At 34.6% G+C, this 27021-nt stretch overlaps 1 protein-coding gene and 1 long non-coding RNA gene across 26 annotated transcripts in view; one reads left to right on the top strand and one right to left on the bottom strand.

The window, feature by feature from the left end:
- PPFIA2 (PTPRF interacting protein alpha 2) overlaps window positions 1–27021 on the top strand; it is a 485005-nt gene that overhangs the window by 157120 nt on the left and 300864 nt on the right. The gene's annotated exons all lie outside the window — the stretch shown is intronic.
- Window positions 1483–25150, bottom strand: LOC116563967. Its single transcript, XR_004274664.1, has 3 exons — window positions 25055–25150; window positions 17394–17399; window positions 1483–1494 (listed from the first exon to the last, which is right to left on the bottom strand). It is a non-coding gene; the product is annotated as an uncharacterized LOC116563967 (long non-coding RNA).

Genomic DNA, 27021 nt, shown 5'->3' with positions numbered 1-27021 from the left:
ACAACAACCTGAGCTGAACTTTAGCCCCTTTTAGTCACAGCTAGGGCAGATGGGACATAGGACATGAAGTCCTTAGACTTCACACAGCAGAAGGACCCTGGGCCCAGCTAATGAAACTACTTTTTCTTCCTAGACCTCTGGGCCTGTGATAAGAGGGGCTGCCACAAAGTCTCTGTGACATGCTCTGGAGACATTTTCCCCGTTATCTTGGTGATTAACATTCAGCTCCATGTTACTTATGCAAATTTCTGCAGCCAGCTTGAATTTCTCCTCAGATAATGGGATATTCATTTCTATAGCATTGTCAGGCTACAAATTTTTCAAACTTTTATACTGTTTCCCTTTTAAAACTAAATGCCTTTAACAATACCCAAGTCACTTCTTGAATGCTTTGTTGCTTAGAAATTTCTTTCACCAGATACCCTGAATCATCTCTCTCAAGTTCAAAGTTCCACAAATCTTTAGGGCAAGGGCAAAATGCCACCAGTCTCTTTGCTAAAACATAACAAGAGTCACTTCATACTTTGCTCTAGTTTCCAACAAGTTCCTCATCTCCATCTGAGACCACCTCAGCCTGGATTTCATTGTTCATATCATTGTCAGCATTTTGGTCAAAGTCATTCAACAAGTCTCTAGGAAGTTCCAAATTGTCCCACATTTTCTTGTCTTATTCTGATCCCTCCAAACTGTTCCAACCTCTGCCTGTTACCCATTTCCAAAGTTGCATCTACATTTTTGGGTATCTTCAGCAACACCCCACTCCTGATATCAATTTACTGTATTAGTTCATTTTCATACTGCTGATATAGACATACCCAAGACTGGGAAGAAAAACAGGTTTAATGGACTTACAGTTTCATGTGTCTGGGAGGCCATACAATCATGGCAGGAAGCAAGGAAGAGCAAATTACATCTTAAATGGATGGTGACAGGCAAAGAGAGAGATCTTGTGCAGGGAAACTTCCATTTAAAAACCATCAGATCTGGTGAGACTCATTCACTATCATGAGAACAGCACAGGAAAGACCCACCCCCATAATTTGATTACCTCCCATCGGTTTCTCCCATAACACATGGTTATTGTGAGAGTTACAATTCAAGATGAGACTGGAGTGGGGACACAGCCAAACCATATTACTCTTTCTCAAAAAAAATTTTTTTTTTTTTGAGATGGAGTTTCGCTCTTGTTACCCAGGCTGGAGTGCAATGGCGCGATCTTGGCTCACCGCACCCTCCGCCTCCTGGGTTCAGGCAATTCTCCTGCCTCAGCCTCCTGAGTAGCTGGGACTACAGGCACGTGCCACCATGCCCAGCTAATTTTTTGTAGTTTTAGTAGAGACGGGGTTTCACCATGTTGACCAGGATGGTCTTGATCTCTTGACCTTGTGATCCACCCGCCCCGGCCTCCCAAAGTGCTGGGATTACAGGCTTGAGCCACCGCGCCCGGCCTTCAAAAAATTTTAAAAAATGGAAAGAAAAGAAAAAAAGCTACTACTGGTAATTAATATATGGATATCATCATATCTGCGTAATCAAATGAGGGTGAGGTAATTCTGGCTTTTTATCAAATAACTGGATTTTGTATATTCTACCATTTTGTTGCTACTTAAGAGTCTGCCATTATTTTTCTGTTATTTGGAGGACCTTATAACTTCTTATGGTTGATAAATTTTAAATCCATCTGGAAATACCTCTCAGAATGCTTGGCATGTGTTATGTGTTCAAATAACATTAATGAAGGCAAAGTAACACTATGTAGCTGTTAAAAAAAGGCCTCCTAGCTCCAAGATTACCTAGTAATATAGGCAGAGTTTGCCAGCTAAGTGAGAGAATCAGTATTTTGCTCTGTCACCCAAATGTATGCATTCATGCTTACGAATGGCAGAATTAACACAAGAGATGTTTAACATAACTAGGACATAACCTAGAGACAGGAAATGGCTAAAAATAAAGTATGCAGCCTCCAAAATGTAAAGATAGCTTTGACTGTAATCCCTAAGACCTTGGACTTTGGATTTAAGAATTTTCAGTGAGGAGCAAAAAAAAAGCTTGGATTTGCTGTTAGAATACTGGATGTCTCCTTGGATGGCAATTGAACTAGAACAGAGGGAACAATTCAGTTGATTTCAAAAAATATTTAAAATTCAGATGTGTTGTCATGATTTCCCACTTTATAGATGAAAAAATGAAGGTCCATAAAAGGTACCCAAATTATCTTTAATAATGCAAAGAGGGAGGAATATAGTTTTTGTCTGTATCCAGAGCTATCAATCATAAAAATCCATGCTTGTTCCATTGTATTGTGCTGCCTAAGCTGTTAATTATTACATGTAGAAACAAAGTATTCTAAATTATGTAATTTCCAATACTGTTGATCTATTAGGGCAGACATTTATAGAAATTTGTTTCCATAACTTCAAAGCATCGCCTCACTGGATTTTTAAATTTAAGGCTTTTATTTAACTATACCCCTTCATTTAATCTTTACTGATAGTATTTTCCTAGTTGGAAATACGTATTTGTTATAATCAAATTGCCAATAAACTTATATCCTGAAATTGTACTGAAAGATATAAAGGGCAGCTCAAGGAAAAAGTCTTTTCTAAATACACACCTTTGTTTATTTAATAATTCTCTCTATATCAGTGATGCCAACCATAGAAATAAATGAGTAGCCCCTGAGGCTCCAGATAGGAAATGATGACTCTTCCATTTGCAGAAGTGTCTACCTCATAGATGTTAGCTAGGCTATATGTTACATGAGGGCAGGTGCTATGTCATTATTCTCATTGTTAATTCACCAACATCAAGCAGAGTGCCTAATACAAAACTTTGATTAGTAAATAGGTGATGAGTTGAATTACAAATTAAAAAGAAGAATGTCTTACTTAGTGTCATATAGTTATTGCTGGTATTCTGATTTAGTGCAACCTCCTTAAAATCACATTAATGCTTTTAAAATTCTCAGATTTGGGTATACAAATAGATTTCACTTATACTTACCTAAAATAACCCTATGTTTCAGGTGTCATCTGGAGGGGAAAGAAATTAGAAATAGTGAAATGACTTGGGAAGTCCTTGAGGTAAACTATTTAATGCACTGATTACAGTCCAGGTGGTTAGAAAGAACCCAATAAAGCAGCTACTAAAAACAGTGGCTACATCCAGAGGTATGGTCCATAAATCACACTAGAGGTGACAGGGACATGAACTAATAAAAGTTAAGAATAAATGGGAAAATATTTAATGGATATAATAAGTATAATTCACAAGAATTTATTAAGTTACTGAATATTATAAGAGGCAAAAGAGGAAGGGTTGGGTTTACCTCTAAAGCGTCTGGTGAAGGAGAGAGGCATATAGAGAAGGAACAGTTTGTAAGACAATATCTTAAGTTCAGTTTTGAACAGATTAATTAGACAGGATTTTTGAACAGATTAATTTCAGTTTTGAACAGTTTTGAACAGTTTTGAACAGATTAATTAGTCAAACCTGTGGAAACACAGGTTTGACTCTCAGGAAAGAGGTCTGTCTGAGTAGTAGATGTAAATGTGTGAGACATCTGCTTGCTGGGTAGAGGAAGCTATGGAAGTAGATAAAATGACTTTGACAGAGAATGAGGAGATTGGGAGTAGAGTGGGGAATGAAACCCTTGGATACACTCACTTACACAGAATTATCATCATTTTGTATGCTTGGTTTGCTTTGTAAACACATTTTGGAAGTTTGTTTTCCTTATTACCCAACTTGAATACTACCCTTGAAGCTAATTAAAGTTAGATACTCCTGACTCCCAAATGTGTGTATTAGCTTTATTTTATAAATATTTTTTGGAAGCTTACATTCCCATTCAAACCACATCGTGGAACCTTATCCCTGAAACAATTCCAGATAAATTCTTCTGTTCTTATACTTACCATAATAAAGATAGGTGTATTACATTATTATACTACATTTAGTTTTTCACTTTTCTCTCTGTACCGCTAGACTGGAAATTCCTAGAGAACATATAATTTATTTCACTTAACTGCTCACTTCTTTATTGACAGCTAGCATAATGCCTGTCATTTAGAAAGTTCCTATGCCTTTTGAATAAATAAATGAATTCATATGTAAATGTTAGAATAAAATTGGTTTTCTAACTTTGACACACCTTGTTGTAAGTCACCATTATGCCAGACTTTAACAATGTAGAGCAAACCACCAGGTCTCTGCACTCAAGAATCTTAGAGTTGCATAATATTCCATGGTGTATATGTAACACATTTTAAAATGATGAGTTCGTGTCCTTTGTAGGGACATGGATGAACCTGGAAACCATCATTCTCAGCAAACTGACACAAGAGCAGAAAATCAAACACCGCATGTTCTCACTCATAGGCGGGTGTTGAACAATGAGAACACATGGACACAGGAAGGGGAACACTACACACTGGGGTCTGTTGTGGGGAAATGGGGGAGAGGTGGGGAGGTGGGGAGAGAGAGCATGGGGAGAAATGCCAGATATAGGTGAAGGGGAGGAAGGCAGCAAATTACACTGCCATGCGTGTACCTATGCAACAATCTTGCACGTTCTTCACATGTACCCCAAAACCTAAAATACAATAAAAAATTTTAAAAATAAAAATAAAAAAAATAATAAAATAAAAAAAAAGAATCTTAGAGTTGCCCCAAGGAAAATTATCAAAAAGTCACAATAGCATATCATTCTGTTCTCTAGAGTAGACAGAGAAACAGAGATGCTTTGACTTTAAATATACACACAGACAATATTATTATAAAATGGGTAATTTCATTACATAAGTATATCTCCAAATCCACTTTTAATTCTCATTCATAGTTAACTTTCCTACCATTTTTATTGCTTTTCCTTTTATATTTTCAAAATATTTTACACATAACAAGGATTATTCTAAAAAACTTCATATTAGTTAACAGCCTTCATGTATTAGTCTGTTTTTACACCGGTATAAAGAATAATACCCAAGACTAAATAATTTGAGGAAAAGATGTTTGACTCACAGTTTCACATGTTTAGGGAGGCCAGAGGAAACTTATAATCATGATGGAAGGGGAAGCAGGCACGTTTTACATAATGGCAGGCAAGAGAGAGAAAGTGTGAAGGAGGAACTGTCAAGGATTTATACAACCATCAGATCTCATGACAACTCACTATCACAAGAACACCATGGAGGGAACCACCACCATAATCCAATCACTTCCCTCCCTTGATACATGGGAATTTACAGGTCCTTCCCTCTACATGTGGAGATTACAATTTGAGATGAGATTTGGATGGGGAAAACAGAGCCAAACCATATCAATAACCATTAGAATTAAATACATCATTCAAAAACAGATTCTAGTATTTGAGTGTAACTATAAGCAAGTGAAATTATTTCTCTAGTTTTACTTTCCTAAACCATTGGAAAAGAATAAAAGTATTTAAGTCAAAGGTTATTCTGAATGCTTAATGGAATAATTATAAAATCTTTTATTAGTATTTACTTCCAATAAAGATGGAACTCAATCAAGGTTAGCTATTGTTTTAAAAAAGTTATAGTAAGCTAAGTCTAATTTATCATTGAAAAAAGAAAACTACATTTTGTAAATTTAGTGCAGCCCAAGTGTACGACATTTACTAAGCCTAGAGTAGTATACAGTAATGTCCTAGGCCTTCACATTCATTTACTCATTTACACATTCATTTACCCACTGATTCACCCAGAACAATTTACAGTCCTTCTAACTCTATTTATGGTAAATGCCCTATACAGATGTACCACTTTTTATTCTTTTTTTTTCTTTTTTTTCAAGACAGAGTCTCACTCTGTCACCCAGGCTGGCGTGCAGTGGCGTGATCTCAGCTCACTGCAACCTCCACCTCCTGGGTTCAAGTGATTCTCCTGCCTCAGCCACCCAAGTAGCTAGGACTACAAGCACACGCCATCACACCCATCTAATTTTTGTATTTTTAGTAGAGATGGCGTTTCACCATGTGGCCAGGCTGCTCTCAATCTCCTGACCTAGTGATCCGCCCGCCTCAGCCTCCTAAAGTGCTGGTATTACAGGCATGAGCCACTGCGCCCAGCCTTTATTCTTTTATACTGTATTTTTACTGTAAGTTTTATATAGGTCTTTTATATATATATAAAAAAAAAAAAAAAAAAAAAAAAAAAAAAAAAAAAAAAAAAAAAAACAATGCCCATAGTACTCAGTACAGTAACATGCTGTACAAGTTTGTGGCCTAGGAACAATACGCTATGCCATATAGCTGAGAAGTGTAGTAGGCTGCACCATCTAGATTTGTGTATTGTGTCATGATGTTCACATGACAAAATCACCTAATTACGTACTTCTCAGAACACAACCCAGTCATTAGGTGTTGTATAACTGTAGCATACTTTTATCCTATATTTATGTCTTCTTTGGCACATTATTATTCTGCCCTTTTTAAGATGATCCAGCCCTGAGGTTATAATACGAGTATAAGAAGCCATAGGTGTAGTTGGTTGATGCTGAAAAAGAAGCTGTCTTTGAAATCCTAAATGACACATGGCATCATAAATAAAATATTATACATTCACTGTATTTCAAGCATTATAATTTATCAATGTCTGACTACATTATTTGTTTTAATACAATTTTGTTTAATGTTAAAATATTTAACATATAAGGAATCACATGTTTTAACACTAATACAGTTCAAGTATTTGCAAACACTATTCTTTCATTCAGGAAAACAATTACCAAGAACTCGCTTTCAATGTGAACTATATTTTCAGGGAGGAGTTTTTGTCATACATAAAATATTAGAATAAATATTTTAATAGACAATTGTAAGATGCAGTTATATTGTGCTAAAATAATCAGTTAATCCCAAATGTGTCAATTGAGAAAGAATCTGAGGAAGAATTTTACTCTTTAAAAAGTCATGAGGAGTTTTGAAATAATTATATCACATAAACATAACTAAAGAAGTGCTCTTTTTTAAAATATATACATACCAGCCATGGTTTATGGCTGGCCAATGGACGTGATCTGAGGGACCATCCTAGACAGAGCTTCTCCATGGCAGACCTTCCCTAGAATTTTAGTTTTCTTTATCTTCTTGAAGTTCCAAATCATGCTGTGAACCCTAGACCTCCAGATTTTTAGTTATGCCATTCCCTGTGTCCATGTTGTGTTGTGCACACACAGACATACTCAAGACTTTGCTTAATGCTGCTATAGCACCATGTCACAGACTAAAATTCCAAGAAAATATATTTTATTCAGTGATGATTCCCAGGATATTCTGTCTCATGTGGCACTCCAAAAATATATGTGAAATGAATAGATGTGATTTGATAGTATAAATATGAAGATTTTTTTTACCTTGTAGAATACTGTAACTGGAATTATGTTAATATATTTTGTACTATTAAGTAATACCCAAATTTATGTTAACTTTTGCATATATCTAATAAGAAAGAATAAGTAGCAGTACAAAACATACTTTGAAGGAAATGTGAGCATATCAACTATTGTAGATGATAATGAGAAGGACATAGTTTTTTGTAATCTAAACCAAAGGTAGGAGAATTTGTGCTTTTGTGGGGAAAGGTCAAATACAATCATAAGTCTAGGAAATTAGTGTTATTTTTAACATTGCATTAATCTAATTTTATTAATACTGCAATTTGTATATTACATTTACAAAAAATACAGAGAAATATTTAATATGAAATGCTGCCAGCATAATTTACTAAGAGAAAAACAGATCTTATGAAGAAAGGATGGAGAAAATCACAGACATTATGTAGCCTGAGGAAAATCACTACATTATGTAGTTTCATGGAAGAGAAACTCAATTCCACCTATTCAAAAGCAAGATTCTTTTCATTTGAATACATTATGATTGTTCACTATGTCCAGTGAGAAACATGAAAGTGATTGAAAATAAAATGTTTCAATTGGATATAAATATAAACTGATGATTATTGGAGTAAAGTAATCATTAAAGATGGAATCTTAATCAAATCTCCATATTGGGGATTTTCTAGATGAGGCATAATACAAAATGCAAGGAGCAGGAGATATAAATTTGGGCCTCATATCTAAACATGAAACGTGAATATGCAAATATTGAACTTCCCTGAGGTTCAGTTTAATTTTAAAGTAATAAAAATAGCAAATATATTTCTCAAGGTTGATGAGAAAATATATTTGAAAGCATTTAATAAATTTTAAAACACTGTTCAGTTGAGGGTCTCTGTTCAAAACAGTGGAAACTTATGGGCACATTAAACAAAATAAAAATGTGTTAGAATGTTATGGAAACATTGAAAGACAACCAAAAACATCAGGGTTTTTTTGACTTATGTGACTATTATGTACAAAGTTCTATTCTAGTTACCATAAATTGCAGCAAGGAAGTGAAACATGGAGCTTATATTCTGTTTTGCTTTTTTTTTTTTCCTTTTTTGAGATGGAGTTTCGCTCTTGTTGCCCAGGCTTGAGTGCAACGGCATGATCTCGGCTCACTGCAACCTCTGCCTCCCGGGTTCAAGCAATTCTCCTGCCTCAGCCTCCCAAATAGCTGGGATTACAGCCATGTGCCACCACACCCAGCTAGTTTTGTATTTTTAGTAGAGATGGGGTTTTGCCATGTTGGTCAGGCTGGTCTCGAACTCCTGACCTCAGGTGATCTGCCTGCCTCGGCCTCCCAAAGTGTTAGGATTACAGGCATCAGCCACCACACCCAGCCAAGCTTATATTCTAATAGGATAAAATAGATAATAGGCAAAATAAATAGGATGATATATAGCATGCTAGGCAGTGATAAAAGCTAAGGAGAAATAGGGAACATAGGAAGCGGGAAGGGAGTGTTAGAGTGTGAAGTTTAAATGGTATGGGAAGGAGAGGCCTCACAGAGAAGAACCTGTAAGTAAAGTCCTGGAGGAATCAAAGTGGCTTTGGAGATCTCTGTCAGCTGAAGGACAGTCTCTTCACAATGTCATCCATCACTAGATAGTTTACTATAGCCCTCTACTCAAGGCAGAGAAAGTGTGGCCAGCCCAGTCTGGACCTCGTTTAATCATACATGTGCTGTCATCTACTGGCCTCCTGCCTGTCTTGGTCAACCCTGGTCCCAACACTGTCCCACCTACTATAACAAGGTACACCACAGATTGTGCTTAAGGAGATTTTAGATTCCCTTTAAGACCAAAAAACCCAAAAAAGTGTCTATTACATCTCTACAGTCCTCGCTTCTTCTAACACTTTTTCTTCCTGTGCCATCTTTTCCCCATTTTCTACTTCTGTGCTCCAAAATCTCAAACTTTCCAGTGCAATATATAAAGGTGTCACAGTCCCCCAATTTAGGGTCACCACTACTTTTCAGGTCCCATATAATGTTGTGCTTACCTCTATTATAATAATTACCACAAATCTGATTTAATTATGCATATCTGTTTTCTCATCATTCTGTGAGTTCCTTAAGGAAACAAAATACACCTTTTTAGGTGAACAAATTGTGGGTGTTCAATAAATGTCTAAATATATAAAGGATATATGTAATTATCTCAAAGGTCACAAAGCATATGTTGTACCAAGCTGTATGTAGGTGATATATTCATTAATGTCGACATTGGTTTTATGGAATATGAAGTGTTCAACAGAATATAATTATCATTTATGTGTGTATGTAATTGTTGATGTTTTTGGTTTTTTGGTGGGGAGAAATTATAACTGAAAGAAATTTATTTTTGTAAGGATTTAAAAAATTTTTTAATATTTCTAAATTTAAAATAAATATATTTATTCGTATTTAATATCAGGCTATTTGTACTTTATATGAATACTATATAAAACTTAGATGTTCTATTTCAATCTGTTTGATGTTCTACAATACCATGCTGTTCAAATCAACTTCAATTTTCTTTTAATAGCTAACATTTTCCTTAAAGTTATTAGCATTGAATTCTAAATTCTTATAATACTGCATTTGAAGTTGTACAGAGCTGAGTGTTAATCATTCTCTACCACCTTCTGGACAAAGGATTTAATCTTTCTAACTTCATTTTTTACATCCGTAAAATGAGTTAGAGAGGAATACCAACCTCAAGAGATTGTCATTAAGGTGAAGTGAGAAATTGCATATGTAAAGAACCTACTGTGGGGCTTGACATGCATGAATGCAAAACAGGTGTACCTACAGCACTATTTTATTAATATTGTTACTACAGTATCAGATATTTGAATGAAATGCTTTATTTCTCAATAATATAATTAATTGTTACTGTCAATTCAGATTCTCTCTGGAAATTGCCTTTGAGCTTCAGATTTTATTGGCTGCAATTTATTTCATCTCTTCTCTCTCTCTCTTGGATCAGAGTAAAAGATCCTTGGAATTTTTACAATGATTCTCAAACTTCAGAATGCATAATTATCCAAAATGCAGACTACTGAGACTACCTCCAGAGATGATTCACAAAATATGTAAGAGAGAAGGAGTTTGCACTTTTAATCTGAATCTCAAGTGATGCCTGTGCAGAAAGATCACAAATTAGAAAATAGTATACAAGAGATGGAGTATTTTTAGCACTATAAAAGGTACTTTCTATGTGAAGAATGACTGCTGAATAGGTTAGATAGTCACAAAGTCTTCCTTCAGTTATAAATAATTATTATGTTTTAGAAATATAGGCTTTGATTTGTGCAATGGTCATTTAATTATTTCCTTCATAAGCCAATTTGTAACTCCAGTTGATGAATCAATTATGAGGATTCCAAACTCCTTTTTTTTTCGCATGAAAATAAGCTAATTAAATGTGGACCAGCTCTCTGTAATAATGACCTTTAGGTTATACCTCCTTTAGGGCATATGTTTGTCCAGGAATTTCCAAACTCAGACTTAATATATTGCCATGTCAAGAATGATATTCATCTCTTCTTAAATAATGATTTATCTGTCACTGAGAATCTGCTTAAAATGAAACAAAAGCTTTAAATTTTCTACTACAGTAAATGTGACTAGCTTTTAAATAATCTGATTTCAAATTAGAGCTTAATTAAAACAATTAATGTTCATTACTAGAGGGGTGTTATGTGGTTTCTATTCCTGGAGTACATCATTCTCACGTATCAAGAATAATCCCTCCTAGTGGATTTGGTCATTATGTTTTTGCCTTTAGGTAAATCTCAATAATAAGGCCTATAGAGCATCACTTTTGCTTTTATAAAATTTCAGAATTGCAAATTGTTACAAAAATGGTGATATTAGAAAAGTCATAAAGAACTTGTTTATGACTACCTAGTCACTACGAACTTATCTCAAGATTTTTTTCCAATTTACCTTTAATTAGAAAATTGGTAATCTTAATCTAATATTGTAGCCTGAACATTATTTTTAAATGTATTTCAATTACTTTGAAATAATAAAGTACCTGAATTATTGAGGGTGATTAATGTCTCCCTCTCCTGCACTTTGTGCTTTATTTAAGAGGTGTACCAATTACTATACAAGCACTTGTGATACCTAGCAAAATCAGCCCAGAGCAGACAGTATTTTCTGAGAAGTATCATGATATGACTAAAAGAGTGTGAGATTTGCATCAGATGAACAGATATGCTGTAACTACTAACCATGTGACTGGGCAAGTTATTTAACTACACTCTCACTATAAAATGAAAATAATAAAACCTATCTCACAGAAATGTTATAAAGATTAGAAATGATATAAAGAAATTGTACGAAGATTAGAAATTATATAAGCTACTAAGTAGTAGCCTTTTTATAATAAAAAATGCTGATCATCATCCTCATCATGGATTTTCTAAAATAAAAATAAACTTCTTAAAAGTTATTTTTAAAAGTGAAATATTTTACTATAACTTACGGTTTCCTTCTAAGCAGAGGGATGTTGATTTTAGTAAGCTGGTTATTTGGGATAATTTTTTATGAAAGACATGATATTCTAATGTTTATCATTATGGTGATGGTGATGATGATGATAATAAAAATACCTAATTTGGTTGATAACCTCCAGGACAACCCCCAAACACCCTCACTTCTTGTTAGGTCTGCCTTTTTGTAGACCTCTCCTTTATTAAATTAGAGGTCACAATGTGTGAATATTATGGTGCAAGTGACAGTTTGTGCCTTCTGAAATGAGATCGTGAAGGCATTTCAGCTTCTACCTTGCTCTCTTGAAATTGCTCACAAACCAACTGCCATACTCTAAAGACACTTACACAGCCCTGTAGAGATGCCCACACCGAAAGTTACTAAGGCCTCTAGCCTGTAGCCAGCACTAATTTGCTGGTCCTCTGAATGAAACATTTTGGAAGTGGACCCTCTAGTAATAGTCAGCAAGACTTCAGATGATACTTCTTAAGTTGACCACTGGCTGAAACATCATGAGGGATCCCAAGGCTGAAACATTCAACTAAGCCATCCCCAAATGCTGACCCAGAAAAACAGTGAGTGAGAGGTAAAATATAATCACTGCCGTAAGCCACTAAATTTTAGGATAATTTGTTATAAAACAATAGGTAACTGATACAACTGCCAAAGCTGAAAGTCAACTTTGTTGTCGCTAAACAAGCATGGTAATCAATTATGTCAATCTATATTGCATTACTGCTAATACAGCCGTCCTAGACACACCAACTTGCTCTTCCTCTCCACCCAATTTATCTTTGCCCCTCACTTAACCTAAATGCTTTCTCTTCATAAATACTCTAATGTTAAGGCATCAATACCTTTCACATTAAACCAGTTTAATGAAACTTTCTTCCTGAAAGCCTTTTCTAAAAAGTTTACACAGTATAATTCTATGTTGTTTGTCAGCAGGTACCCTACCTTCTCTTCTTTGGATTCTATTGACAACTTGCTCACATGGTCATATCTCACTTTATGGTGGTTTAATGAATGCCCTGTGGCGTTTGCCAGTGGCTTCTTCTTACTAGGAAAAATATGATTGAAGTTTCTATCTACTTGCTAATATTGTGCATAGGATAGGAACATTTCATACAGGAGGGAACCAATCCAAAGAGAAAATATGGAGGAAAAAAATAAAAGAATAAACTTCTTAAAAGTGGAATATTTTACTACAGTGTCCGGTTTTCCTCTAAGCAGAGGAGTTAATATTACTAAGCTCATTAATTGGGATAATTATTTTATGAAAGACAAGATATTCTAATGTTTGTCGTTTTTGGAAACATTTTCTATTGAAAGAATTTAAATTTGCATTAAGTAAATCTACAGAGGAGAACAGCCTGTTTAGTAAAGCATTTTATTATCTGAGTAACAAAATTAGATAGACATGTATTCTCTTATCTTTATAGCTTGATTAATTTATACTTGAAATATTATATGTATATGAAATTCTAGTATCTTCAGCTGTATCATAAAATTGTTCATGCTGAGTCTGAATGTGTCAAAAACAAATGACTGGCTTATCAGCATTTGAAATTATTCTGAATAAATTATCAATCAATCCCTCCCCCTCACAAAAAATAGCAGGGAATATTTTCAGATGAAATCATAGCAGTTGAATAACTTGTTTTAAAATATGTTTTCAGATTTCCTAAAATATGAGATGTAATTATCTCAAACTTTTCAGAATCTTTGGTATAGTTCAGTAATAAGTAATACTTCAAGAAACTACTTATAAAATTTCTATGTATTCTAAAGGCATTTATCTAGTCTCGATGGAGATTTATTTGCTTTTGGGTTTGTGATATTACATGCTATCATAAACTCATGGTAAAAGTAAACCTACTATTAATAAACAAAACAAAACAAATAAAAATAGTAAAAATAGAATATGTGGGCCTTATCTAAGGGATCAGCAAAGGTTGTTTTATTTGATAGTATTAAGTTAAATTGTAAGTGTTAAAGCTCACAAAATAGCATTTACTGAAAGAGAGGTTTGTCTACCACATAATTAGTGCTGGATACAGGAAGTTCAAATTCGGTTGCAGGGGACGCTGGTGCAGCCATGTGAATTGTGACTCTGCCCGGACTGCTTTTCACTCTTCCCCTCCTCACTCCATCTGGCTAACATCTCTTCATCCTTCACACCTCAGATCCAAAGTCATTTTCTCAAGACATCTATGGCAGGTACTGCTACCTGACTCCAAATATCCATTCTTTTCTTCTCTTTTATTGAAGGCTACCCTGTTCTTAATCAAGCACATTTCACATGACCATACCAGCTTCTCTTCAGTTGTAAGGAAACTGAATGGGATGGATAGGGATGGCCATATGACTTAGTGTTCACCTGTTAATGTAAGCAAACAGGTTATGTTAAGCTTTCCTTCCACTTACTAACTGGAATGCAAACCTGACTGCTGGAGCTCAAGCAACCATCTTTGATGAGAAAGAGGAAGCACACACTTAAAATGGCAGAAACAATAGAAAAGGAGCATGGACTTTATCAACTTGCAGCTTCCATGCATGACTTTGGACCACCTATATTCAGTAGTCTTTTTTATAAAAGAGTAGTAAATTTCTTTCTCATTTCTGTCACTCTTATTTTGTGATGCTTACATATGCAGCTGAACCTCATCATAACTAATATAACAGCCTTTGCTGACCAAATAGATATGATCATATTCCTCTTTTTTATAGGTTTATAGCCCCATATTTTTTTCTTTTATACAAGTTATCTCAGTGTATAATTATACATTTATGTTTATTCATTTTTCTCTGTTTAAATGGAACTTTCCAGAAAGCAGGGCCCATGTATGTTTTTGTTCACCTTTATATTGCCGATATCTATCATAGAGCTGATAAAAAATAAATGTTTCATAAATATCTGTTAAGTAAGGAATGATCATAGCCAATATTTATAATCTAAGACTCATAAGCTGAATTGGGACTTTAAATTTCTAATCAAACACTTTGAATAAAAATTATTATCCAGCACCATTTTTGCATTGGTTGGCTGTTCAGCAGTAGTAATGGATTTGTAACTATCCACCTTGTCATAAAACCTAACTGATGAGAGGAGTGGTAAGAGAAATACTCTGTTTGGTGGAATAATTACATTCATTGTCTATAGTTTCTAGATGTCTTAAATACATGTATCTTCACTTTCAGAAACTATTTCCATTGTGGAGATGGGGATATTGAAAAGTAATGAATATGTGTACATTTATAAATCAACAATGAGATAGAAATTTAACACTCTTAGGTGATTTATAAGTCAGTGGTCTCACAAATATTGCATTTTTAATTTTTGAGTTCATCTCTGTGAAATGATTATCTATCCATTCTGTACATACATTGCAGAGGGATCTGTGTGTGTTCTTTTGCTTCACAAAGAACATTCTGCCAGTTTTCAGAACTAACAGAAACATCAATTTATTCAGCAATCAAATTAGTTTTAATACACCTCTGTGAAAAGAGGAGAAACATCAAAGTCTTTTTGGTTACATGTTATCTAACCCTTGGTAATACAAAGGCATACAGCAGCAAACAAACTTTGTATCTGTAAGAGCAAGGTGAACCACAAAAGTATCAGTTAAATTAGGACTTTCTTTCTATAAATTCACATGTGACTAACTGAATGCAAGCCTTTTCAGAAGAGTGGTGTTTTTTTTTTATCCAATAAAAATAAAACATCTATAGAAACACCATGGTATCTACAGGTAAATTTTTATTTAACATATTTTATTCATGGGAACTAAAAAGTCAATGGGTATTCTGGAGATATGACTTAAAAGGTAGTTAGTAGATTGTTCAATTTTTTAATGCATTCAATTGGTCTTAATATAAGGATCCAGTCTTTTATACCTGGGAAGGTGAACATAGTGGCATAGAAATAAGGATCACTTCTTCTAATTCTGAACATTTTTATTTAATGGGATTTTTGTAAGCTTTTTCTTTAAAAAAATGCAAGGAATATAAAATCTCTGATGAGACATTTGAAATATTAAGAAGAAAGTCAGTAATGCTTCATGTAATTTTAATCCTCAAGTATAATCTAATTCTTTAAAAAGAAAACTAACCATTTCTTGCTATTAAATAGAATCTTATCCAGAATTTCCCATCAATTCCCTGATTAAAGAAAAATATATTAGCAAGCAATACATTAACAGGTGGTAAGGCGTGGCATGCAACCTTCTGGCTGCACAGAAGTAGGTGATAAAAGAGGAAATGTGAAAGTTATTTCTCCTTGGTGTCTACAGAAAATGGATATGTAGCCCCTGATAACTATTTTTGTATTGTTACATTAGAAAATATACCATTAAATGTGTAATTGAGTACCATCTGTCTATATGCAAGCCAAAATTATGATCACAGATCTGGACATATTAGGCAAAACTCTAATAACAGGGTGAAAGTCAGTGATACAAATCCTACTTTGACTGTTTCCAGCCTAGAGCAGTTTACAAATTGTTTCTTTTTTTTTCTTTCAATTATGATATTAGGCTGTATTTAAGTTAGAAAGAACTGCTGACCACAGTAGGGCATTGGAGTCAATAAAAGCTTCTTTAATTGCAATAAATATTTTAAAGGTAATTTAGGGATCATCGAGGACTAGGATTAATTGCTGTTCTACAGGAGCATTTTAATTAACAATTTTGAAGCCCCTGGCATCAGTGATTAAAGGCATGCTGTTCTCTTTTTTCACGCTTGTTAAGGGGAGTATACGTTTTCAGTTTGGGAGATAGAGGAATACTTCATGATTGTGGTGGTTAGACCAAACACCAATATCGGAATCACCAGAAAGCACTGAAATCTGAGTGTCGATATTCAATTTACCAGAAAGAACCTAGAATTAGAGAATTAAAGAAACTAGTTACTGATTCTCCATTTTCTTCTTTGAGAATATAGTCTTGCTAATGCCAAATATAGTTTGAGAAGCAGAAGAACGGACGCCTACAAATATTTTTAAGTGAAAATATATAGGTGCTTAGCATTCCAGAATGGTAATGTAAGCTGTAAGTATAAACCAATTCTGTGTTGTTATTAGCAAGAAATTGACTATTTTCTTCCCACTGCAGAGAATGTGAATGACAGCTATGTACCCACTCTGCAGGGCATCATTAATAAGAAAAATACAGAATAAGATATGCTGCTGTTTTGCATGGTGCTCTCTCTTGTCTGTGACCTTCACCCTATATGTTAGGAGCTATGGAAAGTACACACATGATGTTTCTTCTAATTGATCTGCAACACACTCTGAAAATCTGAAGTCATACTTGACATTTTGGACATGTCATTTGATTAAACTTATTATTGTCTTCCCTGGTACCAATCAAGCTGTGCTAGTTTCAGTGTTGCAAATGAGTCTCTCTCTCTCTCTCTCTCTCTCTCTCTCTTCCTCCCCCCCTCCCCCCCCATATCGATACACTTATGTGTTTTTCTTTCATTGTTGCATTAAAATAAATTACACTCACTTCTTTTCAGTATACAAGTTATCCCAAATTTTGTCAGTGAAAGCTCTGTTAAGCTGATCCGTGTGTCCTTGGATATATTTCAATTAGTTTTTGAATGCTTATTTACACACACACACACACACACACACACACACACACACACACGCTCCTATCTTAGGCTTGCCTTCTTTAGACATAAAATCAGCCATTTCCTCTAAGAATCTTTAAAAAACAGACCTGAGCACCAGGATGGCTCATTGCTGCTGGAGAACTACCACTAATTTGTGGTGCTCATTGGGCATAACTCCAGGTTGCTGCAGGTTCTATTTAGTTTGCACTAAAGAAAGCAAATAGCCCAAGACACATGCAAATAGATAAAGTAACTGCATTTATTCTAATGTTTATTAAACATGTGGACATGGGATATGTGGTAGGCACTGTTTTTGGCATTGAGCATTCAAATAGAGTGACTGTTCTAATGAAGCTTATACTCTATGACAAATGATACAGAAAGAAAATATGCATTTCTATGCAAATTGAAAATAATACATAAGGAAATATATATTTATTATATTAAAGATGATAGTGATAGGGAGTGCTGAGTATATGGGAGTGGTATTGCTATTTTATAATGGGTGGTCCAAGGAAGGCTTACTGAGAACTTGACTTTTGAGTTGAGACCTGAAGGAGATGAGGATATGGGTCAAGCAGATTTTGTGTCAGAGGGAAGATAGGGGTAGGGAGATTAGGGGAAGGGAAATGCTGTAGGCAAGGAGCAGCAAATATGAATCTCCTGAGGTGGAAGATTGTTTGACGTGCCCTAACAAAGCAAGGAAATCGGTGTGGCTATAGCAGAGTGACAAGGTGATCAGACAGATCTGCATATCTGTCACGTCCTGGGGAATACCCTAAAACAGGTTCTCTTTTTAGGGATCTTGTGTATCAAGACTATATAATCCAGTATTGGATTTACCACCTTGGCTGGGATACAGAATTAGACATTTCATCTGGAATACCACTTCAGTATATGAAAGAAGTAGATGGAATACATTGAATTTCTCTTTTATTTAATTCTTGATACCTACAGTGTGTTGACAAATATTATTTCTTGTCACCTTGGACAAAATTATTATAGGACCAGAAAAAAAGTGAGAAACAGTTATAGTATTCTGTAAATATTTTTGAATATGTGAATGAGTATTAAATGGATATAATTATTTCAAGATTATAAAATACAAGGAAAACTTCATTCCTTGTGTTTTATAACCTTGGGAGAAGAAAATCTCAACCTAAAAAGGAATTATTTTATTTTAGAAACACATATATTTTGTGTACCCTGTGTGTTCTGTCATAAGTAGTTTATCCATACGTATTAACTAGTTGACCTTTTATATAATCCAGTGTGCTAGGTTATTTGCTAATCTACTCCCAGATGAGTAACTTGCTTAAGGTGACACAATTTGTAATTGAAGGCTGGGATTTCATCTCAAGAAGTCTGCTTCCAAGTCCGTGAACAAACATAGTAGACTCTTCAAGTAAGCTGCTAGATTACGTTGCTTGTAGTAAGGTTAAACAGGAGCAGGGAGAATTGGTAGCATGAATATGAATATTTTTCTTCTAATATTCTGTTTTTGTTTACTAGTTACTGGAATATATTTTCCTTCTTCCTTCTCCACTCCCAAGCCTAGTTCAATGCCCAGAATGTAGTTCAGAAATGTTAAAAGCAGTAACTGGTTACCACAATTAAATTCAAAATCAGAGTTGATTTGGAAGAATATTTTAAAGCTTTTCACCCAAGGGATTTTCAATCCTGGAATCATTCTCCACATAGGCATGTTCTAATTAGATTCTGTAAATGCTGATATCACAGCTATTTCCTGTAATCATAGCATAACAGAGTAGGGGAAAAAATCTCAATATGAAAAAAATCAAACTCATTTTGATACACCATGATGAATAGAAGAAATGTTCTAGATGATTTTTTTTAACTAGGTAATGTAGTTAAATGTGGCTGTGTAAATGAAAATACTTTGTGAATCTAGATTTGAATGAATCTAGCCAGTCAAAATTTTAAAATAATGTAAACCAGTAAGAGATCATATCCTCAGTCAGTTTCAAACTAGCTTTCTATGATGGGAGGATCTCTCCTGGTAGACATGGTGGAACAGTTTTTGTAATCCACATTACAAATACCATACTGAAATTAATATGTAAATGTGTGCCTATAAATTATATTAATCAATATAAACTTTTTAAAATGAATGAGATAAATTTCTCCCCCTTTTTAAGAAAGATGTCCACAGTTGATGAATGTTAATGAATTGATCAATTTTTAAAACTAAGATCACATAAAAAATACACAATAGATTTGAAAACCAAGATTGCATAAAAGACATGCAACAGTTTATCTTTAAAGTGTCTTGTATATTATACAGAGTCTCTTGTCAAAAATAGCACCAGCCCTTACTGCTCACAAACCAACTCTCATCACCTCGCCCAAACACATTTCACGATTTAGCAACACAGCACTTGTCTTTCTCTAAATTTAGGTTGGCAATAAGTGAAGGGGGAGGAGAAAAAACTTTAGTATGGATCTTGCAAAGGAATAATTGGGGCCAATGAATTTTGAAAAATATATTATCAGTATTTGAGGAAAACATACAAACCAATGTTAAATATAACTGTCAAGTAAAAACAGCATCCTTCATTCTATTATCACTGGGTTTAGTCAAAACAGTCTTATCTTTCAATACATCATTTTTGATTCCTGAGATCTTATAAATGAAGTTAACCATATGGATAGCCACCATATATTGGAGAAATAGGAAGTTGTAATGAGCATAGATTGGTAAATAAGGGGAAGGGGAAAAGAGTGAACATTTACCTTGCTGGATTTTGAAATAATTCAGGATAACTGGCTAGCCTGTGTCTAGATGTAGAAACATGGGAGAAAGAGCTTATAGGTATGGCTCATTCTCTTAGGCATCAAACTTGGAGTTTAAATTGCAGATAGTTAAGAGTTCAAATGTCCTCGCTGCCTATTACCAGCTTTGTAACCTTGAGTGGTTGACTTAATCATTTCTAACCCACCTTAAAAAAATAAATAAAAGGAACAATAATAGCAGCTACTTCCTGTTTTGTGTATTAAATAAAATTTTAGCATATATAAAGCTCTTTGCAGCATTCTTGTATTGATTAAGTGACAGTAAGTAGAAGCTATTGGCATCATTATATAGTTCTTCCCTAATTCTACAATGAAAATGCTCCAAACTTATTTAACATTCTAATTTTGTTTATTATTTGGTGTTAAATTTAAAATATAGGACACAATATTCTTCTATAGTGTAATATTATTGTTATAAAGGTTTTTGGATGAATGTATTTTAAACAATCTGCACGTATACCCAGAAAGATATTAACAACCAGTTTTGTTCCACTGAACAGTAGGATTCAGTGATTTTACATGTTGGAAACTAGTAAAGACTTTTTTGTTGTAGTAGTCAAAGTTTAGATTATTTGACTTTTTATTCACACATTCAAATTGTTGTAGAGTAAATGAACATTACTTTTTTTGTTAGGGAAGATAAAAGTTACATACAATTCTCATCTTAAAATAGTATTTTTATCTTTCACTTGTATAGCACAACCAATATGGTAGAAAGTATTTTCAAATTGTAAGAAATCTAATGCTAGTTATTGATCATATCTTCTATTTGTTAAAGATAAAAAATATAGCAACTCTGTTATTCAATGGATTCCATTGGGCTAAATAATATTATTGTGAGCCTTTTATCATTTGGCTCCAACCCAAATAGATCTGAAATATAAAATCATAGAAAGAAGATATGATTTACACAACCACATTACTTTAAGTTTTCAGCAATATCATTTAAAAATCATGATTCATAATGAATGCATGCTGATGACTAAATTAAATGGTTTAAATACTGTTTTGTCATCAGCAGTCTTATTTGAATACCATCATGAAGGAAAGCAGAAAAATATCTAATATACTTTTACCAAAACAGTGGTTTTCTATTTTGGCCACATACACATTTTAATTCTTTAAATAAATAAATATGAATATCTCTAACAAAAGATAACATTTTGAAAAAATTAATCTGATTTGTTTTAATTTCCCCATTGTACCATGGTTGCGTTTGTAGCTTTTGACCTCTGTCACTGAATCATGATGTAGAAAATAAGGTAGAGAGTCTACTCCCTCTCCAGCAAGATGGGGGATGGAAGAAAGGAGGGCCAGGCATAAAGCCGATATAAGATATATTTAATAAAAAAGAAAGGCATATCAAGGTAGAGGGAGGATTTCTCATCATGGATTCTTGTTCCGTACTATGAGACAAGGCAGTTCTTTGTATCCCCTGTAGGATGGAAAGACTCATGAGTTCTGAGAACAAATCTCCCTGAGAGGACATGCCGAAAGCTGCTGATTTGAGTGCCAGAAGGCCTGAAACTAGGCCAGCCATAGGAAACATCACCTTAACCCAGCAGTAAAGGTGGAGGACAGGCCACTCATTCAGGAGGCTCTATAAAACTAGGGGCTTAGCTAAGGAAAATGTAACTGGCGGTGTTGACCAGGCTTCAACAGAGATCCCAAGTTATATTAAGCCCAGGTGAATGTTTGAATGCAAGAAAGGAGACCGATTATCAGACAAGCAAGGGACAGTGCCTTGGTTACAGAAGATGCAGAAGACAGCATACTCTAGGCCCCTGACTCTAGTCCTTTTTTATGAGTTTATATATGACCCATACCCTGCACTGTTATCTCAGAGAGTGGCCACGGCAGGAGATATAAAAGTCCTGGGGAATCAAAGCTTTATGTCAAGAAACTGTTTAAATTATCAGATTGGATTAAATTAATGTCCAGCTTCTTGAGGAAGTTTAGATGAATTGCATATTAAACAAACAAGTAACTCTGTTCATTTAAACCTAGTGTTAGTCACATTAGGGACATGATTACTGCAATGCAATTCTAACACTAACTACCTGGAATCAGTGCAGACTTTACAGGGTAAGGACACAGGCATCCACAAGACTCTGCTCACTTCAGACACCAGTTGAAAGCTCTGAGGTTGCCAGGCTACCTACATTTCTGATCAAGTGGCTATAAATGTGGAGCTTTACATTTTCCACTGAGGTTCAGTAATTCACTAGAACAACTCATAGAATTCAGGAAAGTGCTATACTTGTAATTATAGTTTCAGTAGAAAGGACACGAATAAGGACCAGCCAAATGAAGAGACACATGGGAGGGTCCAAAATTCAAAGCTTTTTTGTTCTCAGGATGTATCATACTCCCAGCACATCAGTGTATATCATCAACCAGGAAGTTCACTTCAGGTGTCCAAAGTTTTTATGGGAGTTTTATTATGCAGGTATGACTAGTTGAATCATTGGCCAAATGATTGGACTCAATCTGCAGATGCCTCCTCTCACTGGAGGTCAGGAGTTTAGGCAAATATTACATGGATCAAAGCTCCAGCCCACTAATCACATGGTTTATCTTTTTGACATGACCATCTCTTATCCTAAAACTACCTAAAGGTACACCATAAGTCACCTCAATAGCATAAAATCAGGTGAAAATAATAAAGACACTCATCAATTATAAGGGTTTAGAAAGTCCCTCCTAGGAAGGGACCAAGATCAAACAAATTATTATACAACAATTACACATTTTAGAAACTATATTACTATTATATTTTTACAAAATGCAATTGTTTCTTGAAACAAATTTATACCATAAAACATTTCTTATGCTATACATATATGTACAGTTGAGTACTGATATATATCTATATCAGTGTATACACATAAATATATGAGAAAGTATGTAGTAAGTAGAATGGTATCATTTGCGCATGTATATTGTATAAATACAGTCACACATGTTCTGCAACAACAAAAATAGGGGACACAAATGACCACTTAAACCGTAAAGGGATTCATCACAATGAGTGTATATCCCCCTAGGAATGTGAATAGGGAGAATGGAAAAATTTATGCTTCTCAAGAGGTGATCACTCTGTAATGCTGAATGTAATACTACTAGTTGATAAAGACACTTTTCATGCATTAAAAAGTACATGTACTTTTCATACAACAAAGCCCTTATGGCAGAGCGGGTCATTTATCTGTTCTTGCCTAGGAGGAGTGATATATTCTAACTCTAGAGGTAAACTGCCTGGAGTGAACTTAGTGGGACTCAGTATTTGATCTCCAGTGTGGTGCTTCCCTGAGAAACAATCTAGGGTGGTTTTGAATACATTGACTTTTGCCTTATGAGCTAACTTTAAAACCTAATTCTCTCCCATGGAGAAGATGTAATTTTCCTGTAAACATGCATATGTGACAGGTTTGAGAACATCAAATTCTGGTCTGTCTTCAGCAAGTAATTATAGCAAAGAAAAGTAAATAGTTGTACATTTATCCTAAAGTGAAGTGGTCAGATGACAGATAAAGAAAATATCTGTTGCATTATCCATGACATTTTTGGGATATAAAAATTTTATACTTTTTATAAGATATGAAAGCTGTTTCTAGGAATTTGATTTCCCTATTTTCATGTTTTTAGGGCAACCCAATCTCAGTTATGTTAAGTAACATCTATTTGAGGATTCCTGGGAGGTTAACACTGTGTTTAGGAGTTGGTCTATAATTTTATAATTGGAGAAAATCAAGTGGTGGCAAAACACACACAATCCTTGTTAAAATATTTTTGTCAGGCTATTGTAAATACTCTCAGAAAGGGGTGTATACAGTTGTATTAGGGTTCTGTAGAGGGATAGAACTAATAAGATAGATAGATATATAAAAGGGAGTTTAAGTATTAACTCACAAGGTCCCACAATAAGCCATCTACAAGCTGAGGAGCAAGGAGAGCCAGTCTGAGATCCAAAACTCAAGAACTTGGAGTCCGACATTCATCACAGAACTAAAATGTAGGCTTGGAGGCTAGGCCAGTCTAGTTATAGGTCTAGAAGCAAACAGGGGTCTTTTGGGTGGCTCCTGAGGAAAATCAATATCTTGCCTGGCAACTGCCTCAGGGGAGGCCATCACTGTTGCCTCAGGCAGTGCAAGGTTTGTTTCCTCAGAGAGGTGGAAAGGCTGATGGCAGTATGGGTCAGGTCAGGGAGGGGATGTTAACACTACTGGGGATGGGGAAGCTGTTTCTTCTGCCAAAAGAGGTTCATCATAGTTTATATACTCAGAATCTCCAGCTTCATCAGGGTCCTCCCAGATGTCCCCATTCCAAGTTGCACAGTCCCTTTCTTTTCCAATCAATGCCCTCACTTTAACAGTAGGCACCTGCCAAGGCTGTGCATGCGCCTTTTATTGCAGATCATCCACTCACATGATAAGAGCTTGTGTCTGTTTTCCCACAATTTCAGCTCTTTCTCTACAGGAAATAAGACTTTTACTCAGGGCAGTCTTCACAGATTTGAGTCTCAGTATCTGCTTCTGAAGCTAGGAGTTAGCATCCCTGAGTTAATAATTTTCTTTCATCAGTTTGTCCACTGAACCTAGTAGCAACCAACAAACTTCATTATGTTCCTTGGTTCTCCACATATGGTCAAAGGTATTATGTAAAGAGTCACTAGCCTGCTTGCCTCTCACTACCAGGGAATCAGAAATGTTAAATGCATTTATTTTGCATAACTCTAAACGGTTCACGCCAAAGCTATCAGTGTTCTCCACACTATTAGAAGTAGAGTCCTTAGCATTTTTGGGTCTAATCATACTAAGCAGCCAACTCCAGAAACCTCAAAACCAACAAAAGAACTCCATCCTTAATAGCAGTTCATAGTATAGATACACTATTTTGGTCAATTTGTATTTTTGTAGAAAGGTCACTTGCAGCAGAGCAGCCTCGCTTCTATTTCAGTTATGCTTCAGAGAATTTGTGTGCAAGTGTCTTCCAGAGCATCAATTCCTTCTTTGTAAAATGATGAGTTTGGACCAAATAGTCTATACATTTCTTTCAGCTTGAAAAATCTATAATTCTGTAAATTTTCTAATTTCAAATACTCTTGTTTTGAAGTGTTATTTGAATGATCAGTTTCATGAATTTCAATGAAGATGAATGATTTCTATGCATAATGTTAATCAGAACTAATAATACGATTAAAAATAATTGTTCATACTTATCTATTTTTCAGAATGAGTGAGTGATATTTCATGTCATTCATACACAAATCTTTAGAAGCCAATTTTTTATTTCCTTTTAAATACAAAGATTTATGTAGAATACTTTTTGTTGATTTTATATACTTGGAAACAATGATTTGTATTAAAGGCTTTTTTATAAATTACCCATCTTCTATGATACCATAATGTAATGGCAAATATCTCTATTATAGTATAACACATTTTATTACAATTATTTGTGTACTTTTTCCCCCTCGCAAATGTGAGGACAATACAACTCTCAGCTTTATACCTTAGCATCTGTAATAATGCCTGCTGCATGCTAATGGCTTCATATCTTTTAAGTGAATACATTAATGAATAAAGACTGACTAGTGTATCATCATAGATGCCAAGATTTGAGATATTTACATTTAGAATAAAGCAGTTCAATTGGCTGATTTTAATAGTGTGCGTTGACTTCCTCTGGTGAGCTGTAGTCTGTTTTCTCAACAGACCTTCATGCTGAGTGACAGGTTGTTCTTTAGTCATACTGTGTCACATATTATGTCACATATTTAAAATATTAGATGTGAACTAAGAAGAGTATTTTGGATTTAATTCACTCAGAAGGAAGCCGGATTGCAATGAGTAAGGAGTAAACATGTTTTTCCACAAGCAAGTTCCACAAGCTTTTCCACCTGAAAGACAAGTGGAAACAGTGAAGATAGACTACCTATTTAAGAATGGTAATTGTGAAAAACAGAAGTCTAAGACAGTAGAACAGAGGTTGAACATATATGAAAGGCACTTGTTTGTAAAGCATTAAGTGCTGTCAGTAGCGTATGTTTGAAGGTCAGGTTCAGGATCCAGTCGAGATGCTGGAAGGACCCAGGGTAAGCAGTGGAGTCACATACCAGAGTAGGTAAAAGAAACAATGACAAAGACATACTGATATCCCTAGGAAAGAATATATGGTGAAGTTTCTGAGAAAAGATAATTTAAAAACAAGAACATATATATATAGAAAAGAGGACAAGTTGGAGACAGTCACTTCTAGAAAGGAAAGACAAAAAATGAGATCCATGACTTCTCTATGTAGACAATGTTCATAGTCTATTGCCATTGGTAGTGACTTGCAAGAATATCTCTCCTTGCCTAATATCATGAAAGAGTGAATATTATATTATCCTATTGGAAATGTCCACAGCAAGTGGTTATTGTACAATCAACATACTCTCTTACAAAATGTCTACAGTTATTAAAATATTCATCAGTGAAACTTATTTACATATCATCTTCAGTTCTAACTATATAACAGTTTTCAATGTTTTCCCCAATAGTGTTTTCCCTGTGACTATCTATAGAATAGAAATAAATTATCACTTGGCAGTAAAAGCAACTGGCTACCATTTTCAGAATTATTTTCATTTTCATGTACTAGCCTAATTATTTTTCACTTAAATTATAATTTTATAATCAAAGAGCATGAAGACAATG

Source organism: Sapajus apella, unplaced genomic scaffold (genome assembly GCF_009761245.1).
Source record: "Sapajus apella isolate SASKATOON/1434 unplaced genomic scaffold, GSC_monkey_1.0 scaffold2, whole genome shotgun sequence".
Lineage (NCBI taxonomy): Eukaryota > Metazoa > Chordata > Mammalia > Primates > Cebidae > Sapajus > Sapajus apella.
The sequence above is the reverse complement of the archived record's forward strand: the minus strand, read 5'-3'. Positions and strand labels throughout refer to the sequence as shown.